Here is a 13,174-nt window from a genome sequence, read left to right on the forward strand (position 1 = left end):
CCATTCACCCTAATTCTCTCATTCCCAATTTTCTTACATGTAACCCACTCTACTCATTATTTTATTCCCTGCTTTGTCATATATGGACATCTGACTTAGTGACCGCTGTAAATTGTAGGCTAGGTTCTTTATTAAAACCCCCTGTACTTATTTTTGCATGAAAACCTCAATTACCCAAGGCAATCAGGGAGTAAATACATGTTCTGGGTAGTTGGAGTTTTATAGTTAATTGAAGGTTCACTTGAAAATGCATTCAACTCTGGTTATTGAAAAATCTTTCTGCCTCTGCTAGGGCAGCCCCATAATAGGACAGACTGTCCTCAAGCACCTGATCAGGGTCATGGCCACAGGTGGGACTCACTGTCCCAGGCTGGAGGTGGCACAGGAAAACTTCAGGAGAGCAGTCAGAGTCTCTCCACGGGCCAAGACATGAACTGGACATCATCTCTGTTTATAAATGCAAACATGTGCATTGCAGGCACCCATCTTTTGGTCTCTATATACCATTCTTGACCAAAAGAAACCAAGACTTCTTATAAAAATGGCTCATACCACTTTTGGTGCAGGAAACATACAAGGTGAACTTGGGATATCTTATCATTCTAGAAAGCAAAAGAAGGTACCAAAGACTACTGGAGTCACTCAAAAGGACTCCTTGAAGGGGCTTTCACTGGCAAAGGTGGGGCAATTTGAGCATCTTAAATAAAAACCTGCAATGAATTGAAACATTGAATGCATAAAAATCTGCGAGGTCATAATAATAATGGAAAAGAGGGAGTAAGGAAAACATTGATGTTATAAATAAATAAATATCCTTAATAAATGGATCCAACTCAGGTAGTTTTTACCTGTATTGAGGGCAGCTATTATGCTCAGTAAACTGCTTAATTTACTGCAAGGGCCTGCACATTTCAACTCAAAATCTAGCCTAAGGCCTGTTTTTGTACCACTCTTGAGCTAAGAATGGTTTTTATGTTTTTAAAGGGTTGTAAAAAGAAGACAACATGAGTGGCTGGTACAGCACTTGAGGAAGACCTGCATCTGCGGGCACTCAGGAGGGGCGCATTCTCCGAAGCTTGCACTTTTCCCCTGGATTACACCTGACTTCGCCCTTTTATATCACCTGCATGATCCCACTAGATTGCTGGAATTGCTGCACCTGAAAAACCCTCTCACTGCACAAATGGAAAACTATGGCTTAGAGAAATTAAGAAATTCCCCTGGAGGCACATGGGTAGCCAGTGCTGGAAAAGAATTACAATGCATGGCTCAAGGCCCCCTCTTACACTTTGCAGTTTCCCCACCTTTGTGGTCTCCACGGTGCCAACATAGACGTTAACTTGACCAGCATGGTCACCGATCTTGCTCTCTGGGTTTTCCTTCTGGCACAAATACCACTGTCATCTACATCAGTCTATCAGATGTGCTACAGCTGATCGACAGGGTATTTTCTTCAACCTGAAAACTTTCTCAACATGGTACCTTTCTCTGGAGTGTTTTGAAATGTGCTAAGACTCAATTTCCCAAGACGTCCAGCCAAGATAGAGACCTAGACTGACACACTCCATCTTCCTCCACAACTAAGAAGGAATACAACTACCGCAAAACCAGAAATAAACAGAAGTTCCAGACAATAAAGCTACATGATAGTCCAATGTATGCAGTTATAAACAAGTGGTGCTCATCCGGACAGGTAGGAGGGGCGAAGCCGGGGTGGAGAGGTCAAGCTGTGCTGGCAGCGGCAGCTGTGATGACGGTGGTGGGACGGCGGTAAGCACAGACACCCATATTTAAGGGGAGGCAAGAAACACCTGGGGAGCACCCACGGCTTCAGACCAGACACGTCAGCTCGTGATTCCAACGCCGGGGAAGGCAGACCCCCATTGCTTGGGACTTTGAGGGCCGGAGGGTGTGGGAACAGAAGAGGAGGCTCCCAGTTTCTCAGTGGAGAGTGAATGGTAGGAATCCATCTTGGCCCCCTGCCCCCACACAAAATGCCACAGCGTGGTGAGAAGGGTTGCCCAGTAGTGACGAGTGCATGGGGCTCCACCCCCTATAGCGTAAGAGGTGTGACAGCCCCACCCAGGAAGCAAAGGTGAACACAAAACTGTCAGGATGGCACAGATCATGATAGAGATCGTGGTGATGCAGCTGAACAGCCAGCAATATCTAATCTAATGAAGCAGCAGATAGGAAATCTTTCTGAGGCAGAGTTCAGAACTTTGGTCATAAAAATGCTTACAGACCTACCAGCAGGGCAGGAATGAAGGCTAGTCCTGCTGAAATGAATGAAAACACATACAAAACAAGTGGTGAGGGAAAGAAAACCAGGGATGAAATCAACAAATCAGAACATAGGGAAGGAACAAACAGTCAACCAGTGCAGAAAGAGGAAACAAAAAGTGAGGAAAATGAGGAGAGGCTCAGAAACCTATGAGACAGCTATAAGCAGGCCAACATCTGAATCATAGGGTTGCCAGAAGGTAAAGAAGAAGAACTAAAAATTGAAAAATTATGTGGAAAAATAATGAAGCAGAACTTCCCTAACCTGGGGAAGGAAATAGACTTATAGGTCCAGGAAGCACAGAGAGTTCCAAAAAAACTGGACCCAGGGAGAACCACACCAAGACACATTATAATCAAAATGTCAAAAATTAAGGATAAAGAGAGACTTTTAAAAACAGAAGAGAGAAGGAGAGAATTAAGTACAAAGGGGTCCCAATAAGTCTATCAGCTGATTTCTCAAAAGAAACTCTGCAGGCAAGAAGGGACTGGCAAGAAATATTCAAAGTAATGAAAAGCAAAAACCTACAGCCACTATTACTCTATCCAGTGAAACTGTCATTCAGAATAGAAGGGCAGAGAAAGTGCTTCCAGAACAAAGTAAAACTGAAGGAGTTCATCACATCAAAACCACTGTTATAGGAAATGTTAAAGGCACTTGTTTAGGAGAAAGAGGATCAAAACTATGAACATTAAAATGAAAACTATATCACAACAACCAACAACAGAAGCTAGGGCATTGAAACAAAGGCAAACTAAGTAGGCAATGAGAGTGGGAAAAGAATTATAGGTATGGGTAACATTGTGGGGGGAGGTCATCAGGGAGGGAGATGGTACAGGAGTTAAGAAGCATAGTAGGAGGGAGTGGAGTAGGTAGGAAGATGTTTAGAAGAAATATATGCACAACCAGTGGGCATGGACTGGGGGGGGTGGCTGGAGGGAAGGGGGTTACTGGGTGGAGGGGAACAAAGGGAAAAGAAATTGGAACAACTGTAACAGCATAATCAATAAAGCATATTAAAAAAAAAAGACAATATGATAGAGATATGTGATCTCCAAAGCCTAAACTATTAACTATCTGGCTCTTCACAGGACAAATTTGTTGACACCTGATCTACTTTGCCCTGCATATTTGTATTAAATAAATAAACATTTTAAAAATCGGTTTTCATATGAGTATCCAAAAATTCAATGTTTCCCAAACATCAGTCATTTGCATACCACCTTTATAATTTTTGCTAAATCCCTATACCACTTGTATCGTTATTTACTTAATATATAACATCACCTCAACTCACTTTCTTGCTTAAAAAAATTCAACCTTGTCCAAAGTAATACTATGTATACTATGCCTGTGAAATACATTTGATATGCTAAGCCATTTTTTCCTAATACACATGAAAATAACTTCATTATTTGAAAAAGGGTTCCTTTGTGTACCACTTCAAGTCATCTTGCTTACCACCCTTTAGGAAACTCTCTGTTAATTATTTTCTACCTGGCTGGAGTATGAGCTGCTCCAAAGACATAGGATCTCTTCCAAGCATTTCTTCCTGTGTCTTCCTGCCAGCCTTTTAAGTCCATTGGGGTAGGCATAATTATGCTCATTTCACAGAGAGGTGACTAGAGCACAGTGGGACTTAACCACGGTCACGGTGAGTCAGATGTAGATCTGGAAATGGAAACCAGGTCACGTGGCTTCTGGCCACCTCTTACTGAGGTGAAACACCTAACCTCTTGCACCCATTCTAGTGGGTGTTGGGGAAGTCTGCAATGCAGCAATGGGACAAGCCTCCTGCTCCATGTGCATATATGCACCTTGTTTGCCCAAGTCTGTGCTCTCCATCAGCTATAGGTCCTCCCATAAAGTCAAACCCAGTGTGACTAAGGGAGGCGATAAGGAAATTGGCTCCCTCTAAGTCCTCCTTGGAGGGGAAACGCAATGGTCATATTTGAGCTGATCAGGGAACGACAATTCTGCCAAGTATATAGTCAAGTGGAAGAAAAGAAAGGGCAGATCAGGATGTAAAGCCTGCATGCATTCTTGTAAAGAAAAGGAAGTGCAGAGATATTTACCTCTCAGGGGCTACACCAGAAGGGAGTGACCTTCAGAAGGGAAACTAGGTGGCTGGGGGACTAATAAGTGAGTTACTTCTTTTGTACCTTCTGTATTTTGGACCATATCAATGTTTTTAAATTAAATTTACTGGTGTAACATAGGTTAGTACACATCAAGGTTTAATTTATTTGTTTACTCAGACAGTAACTACTGAGCACCGATTGTGTGCTCCATGCTGTTGCAGGTGTCAAGCTTCATCAATAAACAGTAAAGAAATGTACTTCTGCTTTGTGTCGTCCACATGCCCACAGGAGACAACAAGTATTTTAAAAAGCAATTTTTAATTAATGCTGATTAGAGTTACACTTTTTTAAAAAATTGTGACATGAAATTAGGAGCTGGTCGCTGTGATCAAGTCCCTAATTATTATAAAGGATGAATATATGCAAAGTATGTTTCCCGTCTTTGTATAAAGGCATTATTGTCATGGCTCATGGGAATATCTTTCTCATTAATTAGTAGATGTGTACTTACATGTGTGTGCAATCATGTAAGAGAATGGAGTTATGTTTAAAAAATTCTGTATGGCAGCCATCAGATTCACAAAAATTAGAATGTTTTGCAATACCAGGTATTGGCCAAGCTTTGAGGGACAGCGCAACTCCACATGCTGATGGGGGGTAAGATGGTGCAGTCACCTGGAGAGTAATCGGCCATTTCTACTGCATTTAGAATGTGACGGCCAGGACCCAACACTTCCATTTCTTGTGCATGTTGTGCGCACGAGCTTGTGTGCATGGATGCTTGTGTGCATGGGTGCTCGCATGTCTGTGCAAGCAGAGCTTAAGGATGGTGACTGCAGCATTGTAATGCCCTCACACTGGAAACAGCCTCACTGCCCAGAAGGAAAACGCTGCTGTGAGGTTGATGGGTTGCACACCATGATTGCAAGAGCTGTGGGAGCGAAGCAAGGAAGAGCAGGTGTGTTGCAGGCTTGCTGGGGCATTGGGGGAGCAGTTCTGATAGTGCTTTAGGTGAGCATAGATGTTAATACGCTTGACCTTTGGGTGACCAGGCTGGGTGGGCTGCCCTGGGGCAGCTGGAGCTCTTGCCCCCACTGCCATCAACACATGCTGCCTTGTCCCTTGACTATTGCATGTGATACAGATATGCTCACTCTCTGTTTGCCATGACATGAGCAGTTGAAAGGCACTGGTTAAGATGTGTTTTCACATTCATTCCGGCCCTGAAATGCTAAGAATTTGTGGCAAACTCATGCTGATGTCACCACTGAGTCCTCTGTGGCAGGGTCATCAATGGGTCACTCTCTTCTGTCTCTAAGGTGTCCAGGCAGTGGCCACACTCCCACGCCCTATGGAGATGTCTTTTGGAGTCACAGCCCCACATTTTGGGGTGGTGTCTGAAGGTGATGAGGGGCACGTTGGTAGGTGTCCCACTGTCTCTCTCAGTGTTGGGGTGAGGGCAGAGTCACCCTCTCATTCTGTGAGGCAGAGAAACCCTCCAAGGGCAGTGAGGAAATCCCAGCCACAGCACAGATAAGCTCATCCCATGGCCTTTGACAGGCCATCAAATGCCTGACGTGAAGGATTCAAATGACTTACATTCCCACTCGGGATAGAAAGGGTGGGGCATGGGAGTCAGGACCCAGTTAGGATCTTGCTCTCCTATTTCCTCAAGGGAGAGGCTCAATCCATGACAACAATACGTTGGTCTTTTGGAGTCTCATCCATAAAATGGAGATAATAGTACCCGTGCCTTCTAGGTTGTTTCCAGGATTCAATGGGACAATGCATGGGAAGCACTTTGCTCAGTGCCTGCACATAGTTAGTCTGGATACATGGTAGCTGCTATTATTATTATTATTATTATTATTATTATTATTATTATTTTATGCAAGGAGCCGAATCATTCAAAATGACCCTGAGTTGTTGGGACTGTTATTCCTGGGTAAATGACCAGCTGAGGAAGTAGTACCCAGGCTCTGCTCCTTGTGGGACTGAGTCCTCCCCTGGCAAGGAAATCCCATGGTATCCAAGGTCTCCAGTGCTGGGCGGCTGGCTTTCCTAGACAGCTCCTATAAAAAGCTACACTTAAACCCAGCCTGCCTGACACCAGCAGCTATATACATAGCCCGTGTATGCTGGCTAATAACAAGACCACTTCCTACACTCGTCCCATGTGAAGGGAGGCCCAGGGGGCTGGGGGTCACTGCCCTGGAATGGAGCCCTCACCACTACTGCAGGTGACCTGGCCCTGCATGTCCCTTTGCATGATGACGGGAGCCTAGGGGAGCACAGCACCCTCTGCTGCTGATTCTAGCCCGTGGGTTTCCCTATGGAGCCCTTCTTGTACCTCACACCTCGTGGTGATGTAAATTCATCCCACCTCTCTGCATGGCTGCTGCTAGCCCACAAGATGCAGGGGGTGACACAGAGCCCAGACCTGGAATACAGACTCCCTTCCTCCTGGGTTAATTCTAAACTATCATGGGAGAAGAGTGGTGAGGGCTCCCTGTCAAAGGCTGGCTGCATCAAACTGGGGGACAGGGGACCCCAGCTTGTGCACTTTCCTCCCTGTACCTTCTTGAAAACCCTGGGAAATCTGGTCATAACTCAGGTACTAGCACTCTTTCTTTGTTCCCAGGCAAAACAAAACCATCTTTCCTGAAGAGGTCAATTATGGCCTGAATTTTGTCATCTGGAGTGCTGGGAAAGGAAGGGAGCCCATTAGGCCAAAGCAGTGGGCACTGAATACGGCCAAGGAGAGCTAAGAATGTAGCGGTGACCACAACAGGAGTTGACATGGGCAAAGCATGTGGGGCAGGGTCTGCTGCCGTCTTTGCCCTAGCCCTGAGCCAGGCTCCATCCTGTCACCTGCCAGCTTGGAGTGACAGTGCTGTGCCCATCCGACTGGTCCTGGATGAAAGATGAGTGATAATATCAGGTATCATAACTGCTCAGAGCAGCTGCTGGTGGAACACTACCCACAGTTTGCAGGGTGCTTGTACTAGGGACCTTAAAAATCCTGGCCTGGCCTCTAGGTGTGAAGCCGCAATCTGCCCCGCTGTGCTCTCCCTCCCCACAGTCAGCTCAGTGGAGGATGGAGCATAGGGACCGCCCTTGCTCAGAGTCCAGCACACCACACACCTTTGCCCCTCGGGCACTACATGAAGAGCAGGCTACAGGATCTACAAGAGACAGGCTTTTGGGAGGAAATGTTCTATCAACACTTCTCAGTAGACTGGTGTTCCTGGTGGAAACAAGACCTCTATGGCCCCAAGAATGGCTGCTTCCACCTGCTTCATACTTAACCATTGGGGAACCTGAAAGATTGAACCGGATGTGCCTCTTCAGGCTGGAAGCTTCTGGATGGGAGCTGAAGTCCAACCCATGCTCCATGTGCCAGTGGTGGTCCCGTAGGGTCTGCACCCACACACAGCAACATCTTTCTAATTTGCTCCAAGGCATCACCTGGGCTAACAGAGGCGGTCCTACCAAACACTGGCTCTGCCTGTAGCCACTGACATTTGGCTGAGCTGGGCCATATTTTCAAAAGAAGAGTCTCCTATCCCTCAGCTGGAGTGGGAGGTGAATTTCTCCCAGTACGGAAAGAAATCCAATAAAGACAGAACATGCAGGAGGCTTACCCATGACTCCCCATATAAGGGAGAGGCTCAGGGCTCGGGTGCTGGAGCCAAGCTTTGAATCCAGGTGTGCTGTGCAACCTGGGGCAAGCTACATTGCGTCTCTGTGCCTCCATTTTCTCATCTAAATACTGGGGACAACACAACACCTACCTATGCAGGTGTTCTCTAAATATTGGTTTACAATGCTTGATTTATAGGCATTGCTAGCTTTTATTTTTCAAGGCCTATGCAAGTGGTAAAAATGATTGTCTTTCAAATACAAATAGAACACTGCAGCATTTAAAATGAACAGTTAAATACACGTTTGCAACATGATTTTAACCAGACAAATGCCACGCAGCTCTTCGGTGGTAATATACAAAGGATATGGGAACTAATTTTTTTTTTATAGTAAAAGTTATAAAGATCACAGAAGAAATTGACACAAGGAAAGGAAACTGTCTGCACTTTCTTTGACATTTTGAGGGCACAGATGCGGGGACCTCCTTTCTGGTGATGATCCGGTACCTACCTCCTATGAGTCACTTTTACTAGCTCCCACCAAGAGCTGAGAGTAAAAAGCCTAGAACCATTTTATTTTTAAAAAGACTCACACATACCTAAATAGGATCATCTACAGTGGTGGGAGGCTCCTGGGACCCCTTCCTATGCCAACATGGTTATCCAGAGTCTAAAGAAAACCTCAAATACACAGACCCATTTAAGAATCTTACTTCAAAAATAAATGCTCACTGAATCTGAAAAAACAAAAACAAACTAAGCAAACAACTAGAACAAGAACAGAATCATAGGTATAAAGATCATATGGAAGGTTAGTAGCTGGGAGTGGGGAGGGGGAGAATGGGTGGGGAGAAAAGGTGCAGGGGTTAAGAAGCATAATTGGTAGGAACAAAATATACAGGGGGACATTAAGAATAATATAGGAAAGGGTGAAGCCAAAGAACTTATATGCATGACCCATGGACATGAACTAAGGGGGTAGGGGTTGCTGGAGGGAAGGTGGGTACCAGGCAGAGAGGGGCAAAGGGGGATAATTGGGACAACTGTAATGGTACAATCAATAAACTGTAAAAAAATAAATAAATAAACACTCAAGTTATGGCGCAGGTGGTGACAGCAAGGCCCAAGTTCAGAGCATTCACCACATGTTGCAGGACAGGACCTCTGTGTTCACAAGTGAAAGTGACCAGACCAGGCCAGCTTCCTGGGGTGGAGAACTCAGATCACACACCTGTTCTGACTGCTTATTTCCAGTACCTCCTGGATCTTTGATCCAGCTCACACTGCAAGGTGAAGAAGGTCCAAGGAGCTGCCTCTGAAGGTCCAAGGAGCTGCCTCATACCAAAGGCAGGTCAAGCATGAAGCTGATGGCAGCCTGCTGGCTTCGTGTTTTGAGGGACTAACTCCTGATGCCCAAGGTGAGACCTTGAGTACTGTCTTCTTGATTTGGGTTGCAACTGGGTGCCAATTATACTCTCATTGACTCAATATCTTTCTTTACATTGACTCATTCTTGTTTTTACTTAAATACCTACTTGATCTTTGTCCCAAGCAACAACGTCCACAAAATCACAGGTTCGAGGTTACTAATTATATATGTTTTCTAATACAACACAAATAATTGCTAGTGAGATGAAAGACCTTTGTCAATGCACCATCTAAAAACTATGTCCACATGCCACACTGCACAAGGAGACAGATTCAGCCAAGATCCTCCCTTGTCTCATTAACTCACCAGATTAGGTAAACTACCTTGCCACTTGAGACTCAAGGACAACCCTCATAATGGACCCCTTGGCCCCTAGCTGCTCTACAAGGCCATGTTCTTACAAAACCCGTTCTGCTGGTTTTTCTACTGCTGGTCTAAGATGGCATCAGTCTCCATTAGGAATAGTCTGACACATGTCCTGCCAACCCAGCCCAAAGACCCTAAACTCCAAAACCTCAGATGTGGCCATAGCTGCCAGAAAAATCCCCCTTTTTGAATGGCCTTTTAAAGGAGAAATAAGCACCTATCTGGCCTCTAGCCAATGTGCTAAGCCTTGTGGGAATTGTCTTGTCAGGAGGTCAGAGTGCTCCTGGTTTGTCATTTCCTTGTTCATTTGGTGGCCAAGTACCACAGGTAGGTTTGAAGGTGACCACACCTTGTGACAATGAAACCCTCACTACCTGTGTTCTCTGCATGGGCACAGATGGTCATGGCAAGAAAACCTAAATGTACAACAGAGCAGAAGGATGCAACAAACTATGGTACAGGCACAAGATGAAATATTTGGGAGCCCTGGAGAAGAATGGTTAATTATTTTTGTTTAGAAAACTATAAATTTTTAGGTGTTTACGTACATAGGAAAGCAATTTTCATGGGATTAACCAGAATATTTATACTGATTAACTTCATGTGAAAGAATCTGTGGTTATTAAAAAAAATACTTTTAGTTTATCTGTGGTTTGCAACTTTTCTACCATGAACAAATATTGCTTATATGATTAAAAATTAATAAAAAATTTATTTTTATATCAACATGGAAAAAAGTTTATGATAGAATGTTACTTGATAAAAGTGAGATTATAGTTTTATGGAAAAATGGATTGTCGGGAAAAATGGTTGTTAGGCAGTAAGAATTATAGAAAAATTTTTTTAAAAATGTAGGCTTCTATAGAATCGTATATCTGAAACCTATATAATTTTATTAACCAATGTCACCCCAATAAATTCAAATAAATAAATAAATAAATGTAGGCTTCTTAGAATTTAGATGTGACTTCAGGGAAGGGACAGGGGAAATGCTGGACTGATTGGGATCAAGTGTCTACTATTTGGCAGAACAGGGGTTTGCAAGAGAAGTTCAGATTATTTATTTATTTTTTTTAGAGAGAAGGGAAGGGAGGGAGAAAGAAAGGGAGAGAAACATTGATGTGAGAGAGAAACATCAATTGGTTGCCCCTCAAATGCACCCTGACCCTACCAGGACCGAACCTATAACCCAGACATGGGCCCTGACTGGGAATTGAACCGGGGACTTTTTACTTTGCAGAACAATGCCCAACCAACTGAGCCACACCAGTCAGGGCAAGAAGTTCAGATTGGATATACACTTCAGTCTGTGTTCTAATATTTGCAACTGTTTTCTAAAAATTTCTGTTACTTTTATAAATAAAAATTTAAAAAGCCCCAAAGAAAAGGATGTTAAATCAACTAAAAAAATCTGCCTGGGGTCTCAGCAGCTCAACCATTCTTTCCACAATTTAGGCAGGAGGACCTTTCCTTTCCTCTTGGGGACAGGGAAAGCCAAAGATGGATTTCAGAGGAGGTGGCAGCTTCAGAACTTGTATTTCCTGGAGGCTTCCTGACTTCCAAACGCTTGTTGACAGAGTCTTGAAGCCGTGTTTGCTTCCTTATTGCCAGGGACTTGGCTGCACCGGGCTTATCCTGTACAGTCATATTTACAGGGGAAAATGCCTCACCCGCCATGCCTGATGCCAGGAGCCGTGCCATCACTTCCTAATGGACAGACAACTTGGGGTGCCAATGGTGAGCACACAAGCCCATGGCACCCCCTCCAAAGCCGTGCAAGTGGCCTCTTGCCCAGGGTAGGCGGTGTGTGTTGACAGCCAGCAGGGAAGAATGCAGCCAGTTTCATTTGCTCCCTCTCTGCCAAGGCTGGAGGCAAGTTGGAGCAGAGAGTACCTGTGAGCCTTGGAAGACGCCAGCAGTGTGTGGCGTGTGGAGAGGAGAGGTGGAGGAGGGAGGTGGTGACTCCACTGGGAATAAAATGCAGCGTCCCTGACTCGAGTCAGAAAAATAAAGTCAAGCTGGTAAAATTTCAGATTGGATACATACTTGTATATCCAATGTAGTAGGTTCATGTAGTAGGTTCAGCTCTCTGTCTCCCATTTGGAAACATGAATTAATCTAATTATTCAAAATGTGAGCTTTGGAGTCAGATAGAGTTGGGTGGAGTCTTGGACCCATTGTAGCACCTTTCTGAGCCTCAGTTGTCTCATCTGTAAATGGGCCAGCAATAACATCTCCCTCCTTGGGCCTTTATTTTCAGGGAGGATTAAAATGAGATAATGCATGTAAAGCTCTTAGCATAGTGTTGAGTAAATGTTGGCTATTACTATCATTGTTGGGGAAAGGAGGATGAAAACACATAGATGGCTCCTAAGTTTACTTACTTACCTTCAGTTTAGAAAAGACAGGTGCTGGAAGGGGAGTTTCCCAGCTTAACAAATGAATGCACTTCCCAGAGGCTCAGAGGTCACCACGTCACACTCTGTCAGAAACTTTTAACAGCTCTCTGTGTCTGCAGAATAAAGGCCAAACCCTTAGCTGGTTTTCAAGACACATTTCAGTGTGGCCCCAACCTACATCTCTCCTTTTATTCCCCTTTAAAATAGGGTACTGCTTAAGAATCTGGGTTCAGATCCCAGCTGTCACTTACTTGCTGTGTGACCTTATAGAATTGACTTACCCTCTCTGTGCCTTGATAGTCCCATTTGTAAAAGGAGGGGAAAATAGTACTTGCTTCATTTCCCAGTGTTCACTGAACAGAAGTCATCTCTCCTCCTTCCACCCCTGCCCCCGTAGCCCCATGATATTTTTTGTGGAACAATTCCTTTTATTTGTTCCCATATGCCTCACATCATGACTATTTATATCCCTCTCTAATCTGTCCTACTGGGTGAGGAGATCCCAGGATAGATTTTCCAATGCTCGAGCTTGAAACTTGCACACAGTAGGTGTTCAGTAAGTATGTCTGACCTTCAGGGTTGGGGGCAAGGTTGACATTCAGCTGATGTTCTTTGGTTTGGTTTTGAGGGTTGATTGCAGCTGGAAACATTTCTAGTTAGAAGGTGCCTTTTACTTCAACATTCCAAATATGACCACTGTTTGTGTGTGTGTGAGGGGGAGGGGAGGTAGAGAAAATCACCTGGTTTCCTTCTGTCTGTCTGCCACTGGAGCTGAATTGTGTCCCCCTCCCAAGTTTATAAGTTGAAGCCTCAACCACCAGGACCTCAGATGTGACTGCACTTGAAGACGGGGTTTTTAAAGAAATGATTAAGTTAAGTGGGGCCAATAGTGTGGGCCCTAATTCAGTCTGATTGGCCTCCTTATAAGAAGAAGACATTTGGACACCCAAAGAGACACCAGGGATGTGCCC

The 13,174-nt window shown here is 44.5% G+C and overlaps 1 protein-coding gene across 8 annotated transcripts in view; it reads right to left on the reverse strand.

The window, feature by feature from the left end:
* Positions 1-13,174, reverse strand: part of SCNN1B (sodium channel epithelial 1 subunit beta) — a 69,730-nt gene that overhangs the window by 38,786 nt on the left and 17,770 nt on the right. For 3 of the 8 annotated variants that reach the window (XM_090277761.1, XM_090277759.1, XM_090277758.1), the window contains one exon: positions 12,193-12,316. The exons of the other annotated variants lie outside the window; for them this stretch is intronic. The gene's annotated coding sequence lies outside the window, so the exon portion shown is untranslated. The remainder of the gene's footprint in view (positions 1-12,192; positions 12,317-13,174) is intronic. 8 annotated transcript variants of the gene reach the window in all.

This window comes from Furipterus horrens, unplaced genomic scaffold, assembly GCF_987537825.1.
Source record: "Furipterus horrens unplaced genomic scaffold, mFurHor1.1.pri manual_scaffold_5, whole genome shotgun sequence".
Taxonomy (NCBI): Eukaryota; Metazoa; Chordata; class Mammalia; order Chiroptera; family Furipteridae; genus Furipterus; species Furipterus horrens.